Here is a 19,951-nt window from a genome sequence, read left to right as displayed (position 1 = left end):
AGATTGAAAGGGAAATGGGCTTAAACATTTTCTATAATCGATTTTGGTGGTTAACGTCCATCACAAACCACGTGGACTAACTAGTTTGGCTAGATGTCATTTATCTCAGGTGCACAAGGTTCAACACAAACCAAGAAAGAATTTAAGTTGGGGACTCAAACAAATTTGGAGCAAAGGACATGAGAGTGTGCTGCCAATGGCGCACCGGATAGTGTCCGGTGCACCAGGCCGAGCACCAAGCGAACAGGCCACTCCTGGGTTTCTCTAGGGCGCGCTCCGCTATAATTCATCGGACTGTCCGGTGTGCACCAGACATGTCCGGTGAGCCAACAGAGCAACAGTAACCTGGCGTCAACAGCTGACTGCAAAAGTGAACAGTGCGCAGCAGAAGTCAGAGTCCGGTGTGGCACCGGACTGTCCGGTGCAACTACAGGACAAAGGCTCCAACGGTCGTCCGCTCCAAAACCCCAACGAGCGTGCTGACGTGGCACGCACCGAACAGTGAACAGTGACTGTCCGGTGTGCCCATCGCCAGCAAAAACAACCAACGGCTAGGAAGTGGTTGGAGGCTATAAATACCCCCAACCACCTCCTTCAATGGCATCCAAGTATTCTGAACATCACATTCATTGCAAGAGCAAAGTCAAACACTTCAAGACACATTCAAAGCATTCAATCCACTCCAAGCTCCCAAAATCAACTCTAGTGCTTAGAGACTTGTGAGAGGATTAGTTGTGTTCTTTTGTTGCTCTTGTTGCTTGGATTGCTTTCTCCTTCCCATTCTTATTCTCCAAAGTGCTTTGTAAATCTAGCAAGAGACACCTAAGTGTGTGGTGATCCTTGCGGGGTCTTAGTGACCCAAGTGATTAAGGAGAAAGCTCATCTGGTCTAAGTGACCGCTTGGGAGAGGGAAATGGTTGAAATAGACCCGGCATTTGTGGCCTCCTCAACGGGGACTAGGTGAAAGGGAAATAGGGTAAAACCTTTTCCTAAATAATTTTGGTGGTTGAATGTCCAACACAAATAATTGGACTAACTAGTTTGCTCTAGATTATACATTCTACAGGTGCCAAAGGTTCAACACAAACCAATAAAAAGAACAAGTTAGGGTTCAAAAGACAGGAGCAAAAAGGAAACCGAAGTGTTCCCTGGTCTGGCGCACCGGACTGTCCGGTGCACCAGGGGTCGTACACTCCAAAGTCCTCAGCTTCGGGTTTCCCAGGCGCAGCTCCGCTATAATTCACCGGACTGTCCGGTGTACCACCGGACTGTCCGGTGCACCAGCGGAGCAACGGCTATCTGCGCGCAACGGTCAACTCTGACGGATGAACAGTGCAGCACAGTAACGCGGCAGAAGTCAGAGCAGAAGGTCAGAGGGGCACCGGACTGTCCGGTGCCGCATAAAGACAAAGCCTCCAACGGTCGACCAGCTACAAGCCCTAACGACAGGATGACGTGGCGGCGCACTGGACACTGTCCGGTGCGCCCATCGCCAGCAGCCTTCTCCAACGGCTACAATTTGGTTGGTGGCTATAAATACCACCCCAACCGGCCACTTCAAAGTGTGGGAGCCCAAGCAACATTCCAAGTCATATAGTTGACATATCCAAGCTCTCCCAACCACCTCTATTCATTGATCCATCATATACACAAGATTTAGACCACTACAACCAACACAAGTGCCACAAAAGAGAGAGCAAGCAAAAGAGAGCTTCTCGTGTGAGTTTAGCAGTAGTGCCTTGTGAGAATCATTGAGAGAAAGTGTGTGCTACATCTTGTGATCATTCGAGCGTGGAGTTTTGACTCCCATTGAACTTCCTCCAAAGTTTTGGAGGCTTGTAAAGCTAGCAAGAGACACCTAAGAGTGTGGTGATCCTTGCGGGGTCTTAAGTGATCCTTGAGAAGAAGAAGAGCTCGCCGGTCTTGGTGATCGGTGGAGAGAGGGAAGGGTTGAAAGAGACCCGTCCTTAGTGGACTCCTCAACGGGGACAAGGCCGAACCTCGGTAAAACAAATCAACCGTGTCTCTTGTGTTTATTGCTTGTGATTTGTTTATTCTCTCCCTTTCTAAGTTCTCTTGTGCTACTCCTTGCTAATATTATTTTGTGTTGCTTCAAGTTAAATTCACATTTAGAGAAGCAACTCCTTGCAAGAAAGAATTTGTGTTACTTCTCTTCTTATCTAAGCACTCTTGCATTATTCTCGACTAACATTTCTAGTAGTATTGCTATTGATTAAATTCTGCACTCTTTGAAAACAATACTCGTTGCAAGCAAAGGACTTAGTTTTTATTCTTCGATAATTGTGAATCTTGTTCTAACCACTAATCAAGGGATCTAGTTGGGGTGTAAAGTTTTAATTTTCAGATTTCGCCTATCCACCCCCCTCTAGGCGACTTTCAATTGGTATCAAAGCTAGGCACTTCATATTGAGTCTAACAACTCGAAGTGATGGCTCGAAGAAGATCCCAAAAGAACAAGAAGACATCTCCGAAGGAAAACAAGGAGGTAACTCTTGAGATATTACTCTTCGATTGTTCTAATTATGATTCATGGTCTACTATGGTGATAAATGCTTTTAGAACCGTAGATCCACAATTAGAACAAATTATAGACAAGAGTATCATACCCTCTAGTTATGATAGGAGAAATGCTTCCGAGGAAGATCAAAGATGTATACGATTAAACTATCTAGCTTATGACATCTTAAGTAAATCTCTTTGCAAAGAAGATTATCGTGCCTTCATAATGAGATATGATGAACCTATTCATGATGCGCATGATATTTGGACTAGAATTAAAAACAAATTTGATGAGTCCAAACATGATAGTTCATTTGATGCTTCTACTTCCTTTAGTTCTTGTGAAACTAACCCTTTGAAGGAAGAAGAAAATGAACGATGGAGACCAAACGATGAATCCACCTCTCCAAAAGGTTTGTCTTCCAATTTCAATTCCCACATATGTTGTGTGGCTAATGAAAATGATAGTGGAAGCACAAATGAGGATGAGGAGGATGAAAGAAGCTTTATGCAACTCTACGCTCATCTAAGCCTAGAAGATAAGGCGGTCATGCTCAAACTCTTAAACAGAGCGAGAGAGCAAAGCGAAGCTCTTCAAATGCTAGAAGGTGTTCTTGCCATAAAAAGCCAATGCTTTGAAGAGTTGACTAAAGAACATGAGGAGCTAAAGTGCTCTCATGTTGATTTGGTTCAAAGGTATGAAATTATTTCAATTGAGCAAGATAACTCTTTGTATTGTATCACTCAATTAGTAAATAGGAATGCCTTGCTTAAGGACCAAGTAGGAAAGCTAAAAGTTGAAAATTTAGATTTTCAAGAAAAATATGATATGCTTCTATGTTCTCATGAAAATCTGATGGATAATCATATCATATTAAACATTGCTCATGAGGTTGTGATAGAAAACTTAAAATCCCAACAACCTCACTCATGCACATGTATTCAAATTGAAACTATATTACCATGTGCTAATGCTTGTTGTTCGTCGACAAGCAAATCCTCCTTTGAGCTAAAATTCACAGGAACAAAAGATGATACATGTCAAGAGCTCAAAGAAGAAAATGAGAGGCTAAAGATAAGCTTGACACAACTAAAAGGGAAGTGCACTGCTCAACCTTCTCAAGATAACCATGATCACATGGTGAAGAAGCTTGAGACGGGATCAACCGTGGCATGCACTAAATCCCTTGAAGCAAATGTCAAGGACTTGAGGATTGCCAAGAGGAAGGAACAAAAGAAGAAAATCAATACCTCTGCCAAAAGCCTCAACTATGCCTCCATGCAAGGTAACATCCAAGGTAATGATCAAGCCACACTTCACACTAAAAGAAGTAAGAAGTGTAGTGAATGCTTTGAAAAGGGACACTCGATTAGATCATGTCCCTACATTAAAAATAGCTTGATTATTAACAAGGATGATAAACTTTGTTTTAAATGCTCAAAGAAAGGACACTTAATTAAGTCTTGTCCCCATTTGAAACAAAAAGGCATAGTGTTAGAAAAGAAAATATTAACTAACCATGTAGCAAGCAAGAAACAAGGAAAGAAGAAATCTTCAAGACTTGAAGATCGCCTTTGCTACATATGCCGAAAGAAGGGGACATCAATGCAAGGATTGTCCCATTGGTAACTGTCCCGCTTCTAGCTTGTCAATTAATTCACATGTAACTAGGCAACCCAAAATTGCAACTTGTGCTAGAAAGGTAATGAGTTTACCAAGTGCTAACACAAAGGACATTTGGGTTCCTAGATCTTTGTTGACTAACCTTGATGAACCCATCAAGCGATGGGGACCAAAATATGCTTGACAAGCTTTGCAGGAGAAGGAGATGATATGAAGCTTTGGGGTGCTTGAGAGAGTCAATTCAATTCTTATTAACTCAAGCTATCAATCTTCAATGATCCATATATCCAAGATTGACCCAAAGTTATTTTGGATTATTATGTCTAAAACTCATATCATCTTGGGGAAGATATTGATGTTGTAGGAAATAAAGAATTATCTTGTGCGGAAAAATCAAGGCCTACAACATGGAGGAAAGCCAAAGGATGGTAACATTTATGCTTTTAAGTGCAAGTACCTTAAATTATCATTTCTTATGTGTCTTGTTTAGTCACAAAGAAAAAGGAAGCACTCCAAATGTTTTTAAATTATGTCACCATTCTTTGAAGAAATTCCTCTCATATGGTAGATTGCATATTCATCATTTCTATACTATGGCAATTTACATGCTTTGAATTATTGTAAGTACCTCATGGCATGCTTTACACTAATTATCCTATTATTGCCCTGTTCTAGATATAGAGAGATATTCCAAGCTCTTAAAAGAATAAGGTGTCATGTAAGGAATTCAAATCCTCAGGACACTTATAATGGGAATCTCTCTTTATAACTAGAATAGTGAGACTAATAACTAGAATAGTGAGACTAATGTTTTTGCCCAATTGATCTAAATAGTCTCACGTATAGAGAATAAGTTTCTCTATGGAAATGTGTAATCCAACATGTCAAAGGAAATCAATCCAATGATTTATGTTGTATTTCTTCTTGCTTAAATTGGATATGATTCTTCTACATTCATCGCTCTCCATGTTATGAATTAGATTTGTTCCCATAATCTTAAGGAATTAACTATGCTTGTTTTATAAGTTAAAACTGAGCATACATCATGGAATAATCTAGTTCATATTATAAAGTTTCCATGCTTTAGTAATCCACTTTTCATTCCTTATCAAAATGATTACAAAAAGGGAAACTAGTGCTTGTGTTACTAATGACATATCTCTTGAGCTTACTTATGGAAATCTACAAGAGAGTAAGTGCATGTTTAAAGCCACAAGCCTCAAGGGTTGCTCTTCACCCAAAGGAAGAAAGGTAAAAGCAAAGGTATGAGAACTCATCTTCTTAATCAAATATAGTTCCCATCAATGGTTATTTACTCTAAATTATCATATTCTCCTATGTGAAGAATAGATTCTTTATTGGACTTAAATCAGCTAGATGTGCATTCAATCTCGTTCTCATAAATGCACTTGTCCATTAGAATCTAATTCATGTATTTGCTATATCTATTCTCATATTGATATGCTTCTAAGTTATGATTATAAATTCAATATGAAGAAGTAAATTTCCTATGATTGATCAAAATGTTTAAAAGGTGTGTATTCCTCTTTTTTAATGATGTGCACTAATATTAAGGATTTTACTTCTTGTCTGTGTGACTTGTAGATGATGAATTGTTTATATTTCTTATCTAAAGAAATCATCCTTCATAATATACTTCCTTGTGCCATTAACATCTTTCTTGAGTATTTTCAATAAGTTTGGAAGGAAAAAGAGACAACTACAAAGGGAGGACACTCAAATGAAAGAGGAAGACATCAAGAACAACAACACCTACTGGGACTGTAAGATCTTCAAAACAATCAATGGTGTGGTTGTAAGCATTCTAAATCTTTTTCATTGTAAGTATACCAGGCATAATTTGTTTATTGCAAATCTTATAAGCCTTGATCAAGATGTATAATGCTTATCCCTATTTGTCTTTAAAAGTAAGTGATCTAACCAATTCATTCAAATACTTGATGCGCATATCTTTAGTGGGAACCTATTTCTATATCTTGATTATATTGAGACTATCACTTTATCTTAGTAATCTCATATAGTCTCAATTATGAGAATAAGTTTCTCATGAAGTATGATACTACATATCAATCCAACTTGGTAAAGTAATGTCACCTTTATCAAGGACTGTAACTTTCACTGTTAAAGTAGCATATTTACTGGATTCTCCTAGTTTAAGCTTAATTGATAATTTAATGCATATGTTGTTCTTTTGATCGCATCTGTTATTTGTTTGATCATTGAATAACTTCAATTAACACTTATGTTTCTTAGTGCCTCATATACTTTCAATTCAATATCTCTCTTGATATGCACTAAGTTGAAAGGAGAATTCATGATACATTTATGCAATTTGTGATCCACTTGATATATGATAACATTGACTTAGAAAAGGATCACTAGTTGTAGAACTCTCTCTTGTGCAAAATATTTCCATACTTTGTCTTAAATATAGGTCTTAAGCAACTAAGACTAAGGACAAAGCACAATGCAGAGAGTGTCTCTATGTGAAGGTACAAAAGGGTAAAGCTACTTCCTCTCATTTACGCATGTACCTAAATCTTCCTCCTCTATACATTCCTTGCATATCTTGTATAAAAGGAAGAGAAAGCATGTCTATGCATATCCCTGCTTCATACCTAGTTTAACCTCTCAAAAATTTCATTCCTGCATTTATGCATTTTTGTTAAAACTAGGTGAAGTGATTTTATTGTCAAAGAGCTTAAAGCTTAACCTTGTAACGAGGATAAGCTACCTTTGTTCCAAAGGTGGAGGTTCCTTAAGTCTCTTTAAAATCCTTAAGGGTAATTGCTTAAAATGTTTCCAACATGCTTTCATAAGTGCATAGTCTGTCATGAGCATCACACTTTTATTATGACACAATGCACTTTACAGTTTCTATGATATAGATATGTTCTCATTAACCTAATTATGTACACTTGGCATTTAAGGCCAAAATCTGTATTCCTCTCAAGGCACATATTTAGGGGGAGCAATCTATATTATATAGAACTGTATAAGCTTAATTGACATATCCTTTTAACCATGTCTCTTTCCTTTGGTACATTTGCATATTTCCTATCTCTCTTGTGCCAAGGCTAAGACTAATATGTTTTCATGAGTATATTGTGTATTAAGTCTTAGATTGAAAGGGAAATGGAGTATTCGATAAAGACATCGCTTCCACTCTACACCATCGGTATTATCTATCCTTTGCCGGTATTCCGCCATCTCTCAATATTGGTATAATCTTTCACTCATATTTACTTATACCAATGGGGGAGAAAGTAAAAATGGCTCTAAAGACTCCATTTTTGGTGATTAATGCCAAAGGGGGAGAGAGTATTAGCCCAAAGCAAAAGGACCGCACCACCACGCCAATTTCAAAAAATTTCGAAACAAAGATGTTTTCAATTGGTATCTTTGAAATTAGTATTCCTCTAAGAAATTCTATCTCATTTGGTATCTACATTTTAAGGAGGAGTTTTTCAAAATTAGCATCTAAAATAGTTGATCCTCATTCAAATGGTAAAAACCCTCTTGAACACTAAGAAGAGAATTTCATTAAGGGGGAGTTTTGTTTAGTCAAAAGAAAAGCATTTGAAACAGGGGGAGAAAATTTCAAAATCTTAAAAATGCTTCTCGAAATCTTATTCATATACCTTTGACTATTTGCAAAAAGACTTTGAAAAAGAATTTCCAAAAACATTTGCAAAAACAAAACAAGTGGTGCAAGTGTTAAAAGAAAGAAAGTAATCCATGCATATCTTATGAAAGATTAAATTGGTTTAATTCCAAGCAACCTTTTGCACTTACCTTATGCAAACTAGTTCAATTATCCACTTATATATTTGCTTTGGTTTGTGTTGGCATCAATCACCAAAAAGGGGGAGATTGAAGGTGGTTGAATGTCCAACACAAATAATTGGACTAACTAGTTTGCTCTAGATTATACATTCTACAGGTGCCAAAGGTTCAACAAAAACCAATAAAAAGAACAAGTCAGGGTTCAAAAGACAGGAGCAAAAAGGAAACCGAAGTGTTCCCTGGTCTGGCGCACCGGACTGTCCGGTGCGCCAGGGGTCGTACACTCCAAACTCCTCAGCTTCGGGTTTCCCAGGCGCAGCTCCGCTATAATTCACCGGACTGTCCGGTGTACCACCGGACTGTCTGGTGCACCAGCGGAGCAACGACTATCTGCGCGCAACGGTCAACTCTGACGGATGAACAGTGCAGCACAGTAACGCGGCAGAAGTCAGAGCAGAAGGTCAGAGGGGCACTGGACTGTCCGGTGCCGCATGAGGACAAAGCCTCCAACGGTCGACCAGCTACAAGCCCTAACGACAGGATGACGTGGCGGCGCACCGGACACTGTCCGGTGCGCCCATCGCCAGCAACCTTCTCCAACGGCTACAATTTGGTTGGTGGCTGTAAATACCACCCCAACCGGCCACTTCAAAGTGTGGGAGCCCAAGCAACATTCCAAGTCATATAGTTGACATATTCAAGCTCTCCCAACCACCTCTATTCATTGATCCATCATATACACAAGATTTAGACCACTACAACCAACACAAGTGCCACAAAAGAGAGAGCAAGCAAAAGAGAGCTTCTCATGTGAGTTTAGCAGTAGTGCCTTGTGAGAATCATTGAGAGAAAGTGTGTGCTACATCTTGTGATCATTCGAGCGTGGAGTTTTGACTCCCATTGAACTTCCTCCAAAGTTTTGGAGGCTTGTAAAGCTAGCAAGAGACACCTAAGAGTGTGGTGATCCTTGCGGGGTCTTAAGTGATCCTTGAGAAGAAGAAGAGCTCGCCGGTCTTGGTGATCGGTGGAGAGAGGGAAAGGGTTGAAAGAGACCCGTCCTTAGTGGACTCCTCAACGGGGACTAGGCCTTCGAGGATCGAACCTCGGTAAAACAAATCACCCGTGTCTCTTGTGTTTATTGCTTGTGATTTGTTTATTCTCTCCGTTTCTAAGTTCTCTTGCGCTACTCCTTGCTAATATTATTTTGTGTTGCTTCAAGTTAAATTCACATTTAGAGAAGCAACTCCTTGCAAGAAAGAACTTGTGTTACTTCTCTTCTTATCTAAGCCCTCTTGCATTATTCTCGACTAACATTTCTAGTAGTATTGCTATTGATTAAATTCCGCACTCTTTGAAAACAATACTCGTTGCAAGCAAAGGACTTAGTTTTTATTCTCCGATAATTGTGAATCTTGTTCTAACCACTAATCAATGGATCTAGTTGGGGTGTAAAGTTTTAATTTTTCAGGTTTCGCCTATCCACGCCTGATCGAAACTGGCAGACCCCGTACCTGCAATATCTCCAACGAGGAGAGCTACCCCTCGACCAAGCCGAGGCTCGGCGGTTGGCGTGGCGCGCCAAGTCGTTCGTCTTGCTAGGAGACGGGAAGGAGCTCTACCACCGCAGCCCCTCAGGCATCCTCCAGCGATGCATTCCCATCGCCGAAGGTCAGGAGCTCCTACAAGAGATACACTCGGGGGCTTGCGGCCATCACGCAGCACCTCGAACCCTTGTCGGAAACGCCTTCCGACAAGGTTTCTACTGGCCGACGGCGGTGGCCGACGCCATTAGAATTGTCCGCACCTGCGAAGGGTGTCAGTTCTACGCAAGGCAGACCCACCTGCTCGCTCAGGCCCTGCAGACAATACCCATCACCTGGCCTTTTGCTGTGTGGGGTCTGGACCTCGTCGGCCCCTTGCAGAAGGCACCCGGGGGCTACACGCACCTGTTGGTCGCCATCGACAAATTCTCCAAGTGGATCGAGGTCCGACCCTTAAACAGCATCAGGTCCGAACAGGCGGTGGCGTTCTTCACCAACATCATCCATCGCTTTGGGGTCCCGAACTCCATCATCACCGACAACGGCACCCAGTTCACCGGCAGAAAGTTCCTAGACTTCTGTGAGGATCACCACATCCTGAGAGCACCTAGAGGGGGGTGAATAGGTGATCCTGTGAAACTTGAAAACTTAAGCCACAAAACTTGGTTAATCGTTAGCACAATAATTTCCAAGTGGCTAGAGAGGAGTCAAACCACAATAAATCAATCACAGAGATGGCACGGTGGTTATCCCGTGGTTCGGCCAAGACCAACGCTTGCCTACTCCACGTTGTGGCGTCCCAACGGACGAGGGTTGCAATCAACCCCTCTCAAGCGGTCCAAAGACCCACTTGAATACCACGGTGTTTTGCTTGCTTTTTCTCAATCCCTTTTGCGAGGAATCTCCACAACTTGGAGTCTCTCGCCCTTACACTTGAAGTTCACAAAGAAACACGGAGTAAGGGAGGGAAGCAACACACACAAATCCACAGCAAAATGTGCACACACACGGCCAAGAATCGAGCTCAAAAGACTATCTCAAAGTTCTTACTAGAACGGAGCTCGAATCACTGAGAATGACAAACGAATGCGCAAAGACTGAGTGTGGATGATCAAGAATGCTCTAAGGTTGCTTGGTGTGCTCCTCCATGCGCCTAGGGGTCCCTTTTATAGCCCTAAGGCAGCTAGGAGCCGTTGAGAACATTCCAGGAAGGCAGTTCTTGCCTTCTGTCGCCTGGCGCACCGGACAGTCCGGTGCACACCGGACACTGTCCGGTGCCCGATTTCTTTCCTTAAACGGCGCAGCCGACCGTTGGCAGCCAGAGAGCCGTTGGCGCACCGGACAGTCCGGTGCCCTCTTCTAGCCGTTGGCTCGGCCACGTGTCCCGCGCAGATCGCGCGGCCGACCGTTGGCCCGACCGACCGTTGGCTCACCGGACAGTCCGGTGCACACCGGACAGTCCGGTGAATTATAGTCGTACGTCGCCGGTGAATTCCCGAGAGCGGCCACTTCGCTCGAACCAGCCTGGCGCACCGGACACTGTCCGGTGCACCACCGGACGCTGTCCGGTGCACCATCGGACAGTCCGGTGCTCCCAGACTGAGCAGATTCTTGGCTGCTCGAGCCACAACATTTTCAATTGGATTTTTCCTGTTTCCAGCACTTAGACACAACACATTAGTCTTTAAAACAATGTACTAAGTCTGAGAAACATACCTTTATCCTTGATTTGTACTTTGTCCACCATTTTACACTTAGGCACTTGTGTTGGACACTAAATCACCAAAATACTTAGAAATGGCCCAAGGGCACATTTCCCTTTCAATCTCCCCCTTTTTGGTGATTTATGCCAACACAATATAAAGCAAGTAGAACAAGTATAAAATCAATTTAACTAAGAACTTAAAGTTGTTTTGAATCAAATTTGACATATATGGATCACTCTATGCCACCACTTGGTTTGTTTTTGCAAATCAAACTCAAATTCCTATCTCTATGTCAAATCCACTTGTAGAGACATAAAGAGAGGTTTTCCATAAGAAATTTGATCAAGGATTTCAAAAACTCCCCCTTTTTCCCATAATCAACAATTCTCCCCACAAGAGGCCAACTTTTGACATAAGAGACAATAAAAAAGTTAAAAACTCTATTCTACTATTCTCAAGTGGTAGCTGATCCATTTATCGCTTTGGCCCTTTATTTTCTCCCCCTTTGGCATCAAACACCAAAACGGGATCAATCTTGGCCCTTTAACCCCATTGCCTCACCAAAATCTTCAACTAAGAGCAAATAGGCAATAAGAGTATAAAGATGAACTTGGAAAAGTTACTCTTTTCATCGGAGTGCAATGGAAGTCTTGCTTGGTCCAAGTCCACCATTTCCCTTTCAATCCTCCTTTGAGACTAAAACAACCAAACTCAAGTACATGGTTAGTCTCAAAGGGTCAAGTTGTAGTACAGCTCCCCCTAAATATGTGCATCACTTGCAAAAAGGACTTGTGAGGTCCAGGGAGTGTTTGTACAACTTGAGCACCACAATAAGCAACAAAATGCATAAGGAACATGATCAAAGGCATAAACACATGTATGCTATAAATCAATCTAGGTTCCGCGAATCTAAGACATTTAGCTCACTACGCAACCTGCAAAAGGTCTTCTCATCTAGAGGCTTAGTGAAGATATCGGCTAGCTGGTTCTCGGTGCTAACATGAAACACTTCGATATCTCCCTTTTGCTGGTGGTCTCTCAAAAAGTGATGCCGGATGTCAATGTGCTTTGTGCGGCTGTGTTCAACAGGATTTTCCGCCATGCGGATATCACTCTCATTATCACATAGGAGTGGGACTTTGCTCAGATTGTAGCCAAAGTCCCTGAGGGTTTGCCTCATCCAAAGTAGTTGCGTGCAACACTGTCCTGCGGCAACGTACTCGGCCTCAGCGGTGGATAGGGCAACGGAAGTTTGTTTCTTAGAGTTCCATGACACCAGGGACCTTCCTAAGAATTGGCACGTCCCTGATGTACTCTTCCTATCGACCTTACATCCAGCATAGTCGGAATCTGAATATCCAATCAAGTCAAAGGTAGACCCCTTTGGATACCAGAGCCCGAAGCAAGGCGTAGCAACTAAATATCTAAGGATTCGCTTCACTGCTACTAAGTGACACTCCTTAGGATCGGATTGAAATCAAGCACACATGCATACGCTAAGCATAATATCCGGTCTACTAGCACATAAGTAAAGTAACGACCCTATCATTGACCGGTATGCCTTTTGATCAACGGACTTACCACCTTTGTTGAGGTCGGTGTGTCCGTCGGTCCCCATCGGAGTCTTTGCGGGCTTGGCATCCTTCATCCCAAACCGCTTCAGCAAGTCTTGCGTGTACTTTGTTTGAGAGATGAAGGTGCCGTCCTTGAGTTGCTTCACTTGGAACCCAAGGAAGTAGTTCAACTCGCCCATCATTGACATCTCGAATTTCTGCGTCATCACCCTGCTTAACTCTTCACAAGACTTTTTATTAGTAGAACCAAATATTATGTCATCGAAATAAATTTGGCACACAAAAAGATCACCATCACAAGTCTTAGTGAAAAGAGTTGGATCGGCTTTCCCAACTTTGAAAGCATTTGCAATTAAAAAGTCTCTAAGGCATTCATACCATGCTTTTGGGGCTTGCTTAAGTCCATAGAGCGCCTTAGAGAGCTTACACACGTGGTCGGGGTACCGTTCATCCTCGAAGCCAGGGGGTTGCTCCACGTACACCTCCTCCTTGATTGGCCCGTTGAGGAAGGCGCTCTTCACATCCATTTGGAACAACCTGAAAGAATGGTGAGCGGCATATGCTAGCAAAATACAAATGGACTCTAGCCTAGCCACAGGAGCAAAAGTCTCCTCAAAGTCCAAACCTGCGACTTGGGCATAACCTTTTGCCACAAGTCGAGCCTTGTTTCTCGTCACCACTCCGTGCTCGTCTTGTTTGTTGCGGAACACCCACTTGGTTCCCACAACATTTTGCTTAGGACGAGGCACCAGTGTCCAAACTTCATTCCTCTTGAAGTTGTTGAGCTCCTCTTGCATGGCCAATACCCAGTCCGGATCTAGCAAGGCCTCTTCTACCCTGAAAGGCTCAATAGAAGAGACAAAGGAGTAATGCTCACAAAAATTAACTAATCGAGATCGAGTAGTTACTCCCTTGCTAATATCACCCAGAATTTGGTCGACGGGATGATCCCTTTGAATCATCGCTCGAACTTGTGTTGGAGGTGCCGGTTGTGCTTCTTCCTCCATAACTTGATCATCTTGTGCTCCCCCTTGATCACATGCCTCCTGTTCATCATCTTGAGTTGGGGGATGCACCATTGTTGAGGAAGAAGGTTGATCTTGCTCCTTTTGGTCCTGTGGTCGTATATCTCCAATCACCATGGTTCGTATAGCGGCCGTCGGAACATCTTCTTCATCTACATCATCAAGATCAACAACTTGCTCTCTTGGAGAGCCATTAGTCTCATCAAATACAACGTCGCTAGAGGCTTCAACCAAACCCGATGATTTGTTGAAGACCCTATACGCCTTTGTATTTGAATCATATCCTAACAAAAACCCTTCTACAGCTTTGGGAGCAAACTTAGAATTTCTACCCTTCTTCACTAGAATGTAGCATTTGCTTCCAAATACACGAAAGTAAGATACATTGGGTTTGTTACCGGTTAGAAGCTCATACGACGTCTTCTTGAGGAGGCGGTGAAGGTAGACCCTGTTGATGGTGTGGCAAGCCGTGTTCACGGCTTCCGACCAAAAGCACTCGGGGGTTTTGAACTCTCCAAGCATCGTCCTCGCCATATCGATTAGCGTCCTGTTCTTCCTCTCTACCACACCATTTTGTTGTGGTGTGTAGGGAGCGGAGAACTCGTGCTTGATCCCTTCCTCCTCAAGGTACTCCTCCACTTGAAGGTTCTTGAACTCGGACCCGTTGTCGCTCCTTATCTTCTTCACCTTGAGCTCAAACTCGTTTTGGGCTCTCCTTAGGAAGCGCTTGAGGGTTCCTTGGGTCTCAGACTTATCCTGTAAAAAGAATACCCAAGTGAAGCGGGAAAAGTCATCCACAATAACTAAACCATACTTACTTCCCCCTATGCTTAGATAGGCGACGGGTCCGAAGAGGTCCATATGTAGCAGCTCTAGGGGCCTTGATGTGGTCATCACATTCTTGCTGTGATGTGCTCCTCCCACCTGTTTACCTGCTTGACATGCTGCACAAGGTCTATCTTTTTTGAATTGCACATTAGTCAAACCTATCACGTGTTCTCCCTTTAGAAGCTTGTGAAGGTTCTTCATCCCCACATGAGCTAAGCGGCGATGCCACAGCCAGCCCATGCTAGTCTTAGCTATTAAGCATGCATCTAGACCGGCCTCCTCTTTTGCAAAATCAACTAAGTAAAGTTTGCCGTCTAATACACCCTTAAAAGCTAGTGAACCATCATTTCTTCTAAAGACAGACACATCTACATTTGTAAATAGACAGTTATATCCCATATTGCATAATTGACTAACAGATAGCAAATTATATCCAAGAGACTCTACTAAAAACACATTAGAGATAGAGTGCTCATTTGAGATTGCAATTTTACCTAACCCTTTTACCTTGCCTTGATTCCCATCACCGAATATTATTGAATCTTGGGAATCTTTGTTTTTGACATAGGAGGTGAACATCTTCTTCTCCCCCGTCATATGGTTTGTGCATCCGCTGTCGATAATCCAGCTTGAACCCCCGGATGCATAAACCTGCAAGGCAAATTTAGGCTTGGGTCTTAGGTACCCAACTCATGTTGGGTCCTACAAGGTTAGTGCAAATATCCTTAGGGACCCAAATGCAAGTTTTGTCTCCCTTGCATTTTGCCCCTAACTTCCTAGCAACTATTTTCCTATCCTTTCTACAAATAGCAAAGGAAGCATTTAAAGCACGATAAATTGTAAAAGGTTCATTCATTATTTTCCTAGGAGCATGAATAATATTCTTTCTAGGCACATGATGAATAGCACTTCTCCTAGACATATTTCTACCATGCATATAGGAAGAACTAGAAGCAAACATGGCATGAGAATCAAAATCATCATAAGCATTATAACTCCTATAAGCATTTCTAGTTTGTCTCCTATCATGGTACATAAAAGCATGGTTCTTTTTAGCACTACTAGCCATAGGAGCCTTCCCTTTCTCCTTGGCGGAGATAGGAGCCTTATGGCTTGTCAAGTCCTTGGCTTCCCTCTTGTAGCCAAGTCCATCCTTAATTGAGGGGTGTCTACCAATTGTGTAGGCATCCCTTGCAAATTTTAGCTTATCAAAATTACTCTTGCTAGTCTTAAGTTGAGCATTAAGACTAGCCAATTCATCATTAAGTTTGGAAATTGAAACTAGGTGTTCACTACAAGCATCAATGTCAAAATCTTTACACCTATTACAAGTTTCAACAATTTCTACACAAGATGTTGATTTACTAGCTATTTCTAACTTAGCATTCAAATTATCATTAACACTTTTTAATTCAGAGATGGATTCATGACAAGTAGATAATTCACTAGAGAGCATTTCATTCCTTTTAATTTCTAGAGCAAGAGAATTTTGTGCACTAACAAATTTATCATGCTCCTCATATAAAAGATCCTCTTGTTTTTCTAGTAATCTATTCTTGTCATTCAAAGCATCAATCAACTCATTAATCTTATTAATTTTAGATCTATCTAATCCCTTAAATAAGCATGAGTAATCTATCTCATCATCATCACTAGACTCATCCTCACTTGAAGAAGCATAATTACTAGTATCATGAGTGCTTACTTTCTTCTCCCTTGCCATGAGGCAAGTGTGACGCTCGTTGGGGAAGAGGGATGACTTGTTGAAGGCGGTGGCGGCGAGTCCTTCATTGTCGAAGTCGGAGGAGGAGCAATCCGAATCCCACTCCTTTCCGATATGTGCCTCGCCCTTGGCCTTCTTGTAATGCTTCTTCTTCTCCCTTTTGTTCCCCTTTTCTTGGTCACTTTCATTCTCGGGACAGTTAGCAATGAAATGACCAATCTTACCACATTTGAAGCACGAGCGCTTCTCCTTTGTCTTGGTCTTGCTTGGCTGTCCCTTGCGACTTTTAAGCGCCGTCTTGAAGCGCTTAATGATGAGGGCCATCTCCTCATCATTTAGCCCGGCCGCCTCAACTTGCGCCACCTTGCTCGGTAGCGCCTCCTTGCTCCTCGTTGCCTTGAGAGCAATGGGTTGAGGCTCATGAATAGGACCGTTCAACGCGTCGTCCACGTATCTCGCCTCCTTGATCATCATTCGCCCGCTTACGAACTTCCCAAGAACTTCTTCGGGCGACATCTTGGTGTACCTAGGATTTTCATGAATGTTGTTCACCAAATGAGGATCAAGAACGGTAAAGGACCTTAGCATTAGGCGGACGACGTCGTGGTCCGTCCATCGCGTGCTCCCGTAGCTCCTTATTTTGTTGATAAGGGTTTTGAGCCGGTTGTATGTTTGGGTTGGCTCATCGCCCCTTATCATCGCGAATCGTCCAAGCTCGCCCTCCACAAACTCCATCTTGGTGAGCAAGGTGACATCATTCCCCTCATGAGAGATCTTGAGGGTGTCCCAGATCTGCTTGGCATTGTCCAAGCCGCTCACCTTATGGTACTCGTCCCTGCACAAAGAGGCTAGCAACACAGTAGTAGCTTGTGCATTTTTATGAATCTGTTCATTAATAAACATGGGACTATCCGTACTATCAAAGTGCATTCCACTCTCTACAATCTCCCATATGCTAGGATGGAGAGAGAACAAGTGACTACGCATTTTGTGACTCCAAAATCCGTAGTCCTCTCCATCAAAATGAGGAGGTTTACCGAGTGGAATAGATAATAAATGAGCATTAGTACTTTGAGGAATACGAGAGTAATCAAAAGAAAAGTTCGAATTGACCGTTTTCTTTTTCTCGTGGTCGTTGTCGTCCTTTTGGGAGGAGGAAGATTCGTCGCTGTCGTAGTAGACAAATTCCTTGATGCGCCTTGTCTTATTCTTCCTCCCGTCTTTTCTTTTGTGGCCCGAGCCTGAGTCGGTGGGCTTGTCATCATTGGGCTCGTTGACGAAGGACTCCTTCTCCTTGTCGTTGATCACCATCCCCTTGCCCTTAGGATCCATCTCTTCGGGCGGTTAGTCCTTTTCTTGAAGAGAATGGCTCTGATACCAATTGAGAGCACCTAGAGGGAGGGTGAATAGGTGATCCTATGAAACTTGAAAACTTAAGCCACAAAACTTGGTTAATCGTTAGCACAATAATTGCCAAGTGGCTAGAGAGGAGTCAAACCACAATAAATCAATCACAGAGATGGCACGGTGGTTATCCCGTGGTTCGGCCAAGACCAACGCTTGCCTACTCCATGTTGTGGCGTCCCAACGGACGAGGGTTGCAATCAACCCCTCTCAAGCGGTCCAAAGACCCACTTGAATACCACGGTGTTTTGCTTGCTTTTTCTCAATCCCTTTTGCGAGGAATCTCCACAACTTGGAGTCTCTCGCCCTTACACTTGAAGTTCACAAAGAAACACGGAGTAAGGGAGGGAAGCAACACACACAAATCCACAGCAAAATGTGCACACACACGGCCAAGAATCGAGCTCAAAAGACTATCTCAAAGTTCTTACTAGAACGGAGCTCGAATCACTAAGAATGACAAACGAATGCGCAAAGACTGAGTGTGGATGATCAAGAATGCTCTAAGGTTGCTTGGTGTGCTCCTCCATGCGCCTAGGGGTCCCTTTTATAGCCCTAAGGCAGCTAGGAGCCGTTGAGAACATTCCAGGAAGGCAGTTCTTGCCTTCTGTCGCCTGGCGCACCGGACAGTCCGGTGCACACCGGACACTGTCTGGTGCCCGATTTCTTTCCTTAAACGGCGCAGCCGACCGTTGGCAGCCAGAGAGCCGTTGGCGCACCGGACATGTCCGGTGCACACCGGACAGTCCGGTGCCCTCTTCTAGCCGTTGGCTCGGCCACGTGTCCCGCGCAGATCGCGCGGCCGACCATTGGCCCGACCGACCGTTGGCTCACCGGACAGTCCGGTGCACACCGGACAGTCCGGTGAATTATAGTCGTACGTCGCCGGTGAATTCCCGAGAGCGGCCACTTCGCTCGAACCAGCCTGGCGCACCGGACACTGTCCGGTGCACCACCGGACAGTCCGGTGCTCCCAGACTGAGCAGATTCTTGGCTGCTCGAGCCACGACATTTTCAATTGGATTTTTCCTGTTTCCAGCACTTAGACACAACACATTAGTCTTTAAAACAATGTACTAAGTCTGAGAAACATACCTTTATCCTTGATTTGTACTTTGTCCACCATTTTACACTTAGGCACTTGTGTTGGACACTAAATCACCAAAATACTTAGAAATGGCCCAAGGGCACATTTCCCTTTCACATCCGGGTGGACTGGGCTGCCGTGGCTCACCCCATGACGAATGGGCAAGTAGAGCGTGCCAACGGCATGATCCTGCAAGGACTCAAGCCGCGGATCTACAACGACCTCAACAAGTTCGGCAAGCGATGGATGAAGGAACTCCCCTCGGTGGTCTGGAGTCTGAGGACAACGCCGAGCCGAGACACGGGCTTCACACCGTTCTTTCTAGTCTATGGGGCCGAGGCCATCTTGCCCATAGACTTAGAATACGGTTCCCCGAGGACGAGGGCCTACGCCGACCAAAGCAATCAAGCTAGTCGAGAAGACTCACTGGACCAGCTGGAAGAGGCTCGGGACATGGCCTTACTACACTCGGCGCGGTACCAGCAGTCCCTGCGACGCTACCACGCCCGAGGGGTTCGGTCCCGAGACCTCCAGGTGGGCGACCTGGTGCTTCGGCTGCGACAAGACGCCCGAGGGCGGCACAAGCTCACGCCTCCCTGGGAAGGGCCGTTCGTCATCGCCAAAGTTCTGAAGCCCGGAACGTACAAGCTGGCCAACAGTCAAGGCGAGGTCTACAGCAACGCTTGGAACATCCAACAGCTATGTCGCTTCTACCCTTAAGATGCTTTCAAGTTGTTCGTATGCCTCGTTCCCACGCAAAGTTTGGTCATCAAGGAAGGGTCAGCCTTGCCTCGGCAAAGCCCGACCCTCCCTCGGGGGCTAAAAGGGGGGGAACCCCCTCCGTGTCAAAATTTTCAATCAAAAAGGCTTCCGCGTTCCCCCGGCTATGTCGGTAGCAGGACCCCAAGAAGCGAACGCGGGTGCATGTAAGTGGCAAGGCTGACCGAGCCGAGGGACTCCTACGCCTCTGGGTTACGGATACCTCACTCGTCACCTACCATGAAGAATGACTCCTACTTGGGCAAGCCACCCTGCTACTGACGAACGGGGCCGGACACGCAAAATGAAAGGAAAAGGGGCACGACTTTATACTACGATAATAAAGTGTCCGG

The sequence above is a fragment of the Zea mays genome, chromosome 4 (assembly GCF_902167145.1).
Source record: "Zea mays cultivar B73 chromosome 4, Zm-B73-REFERENCE-NAM-5.0, whole genome shotgun sequence".
In the NCBI taxonomy this organism is placed as follows: Eukaryota; Viridiplantae; Streptophyta; class Magnoliopsida; order Poales; family Poaceae; genus Zea; species Zea mays.
Note: the sequence above shows the minus strand (reverse complement) of the source record.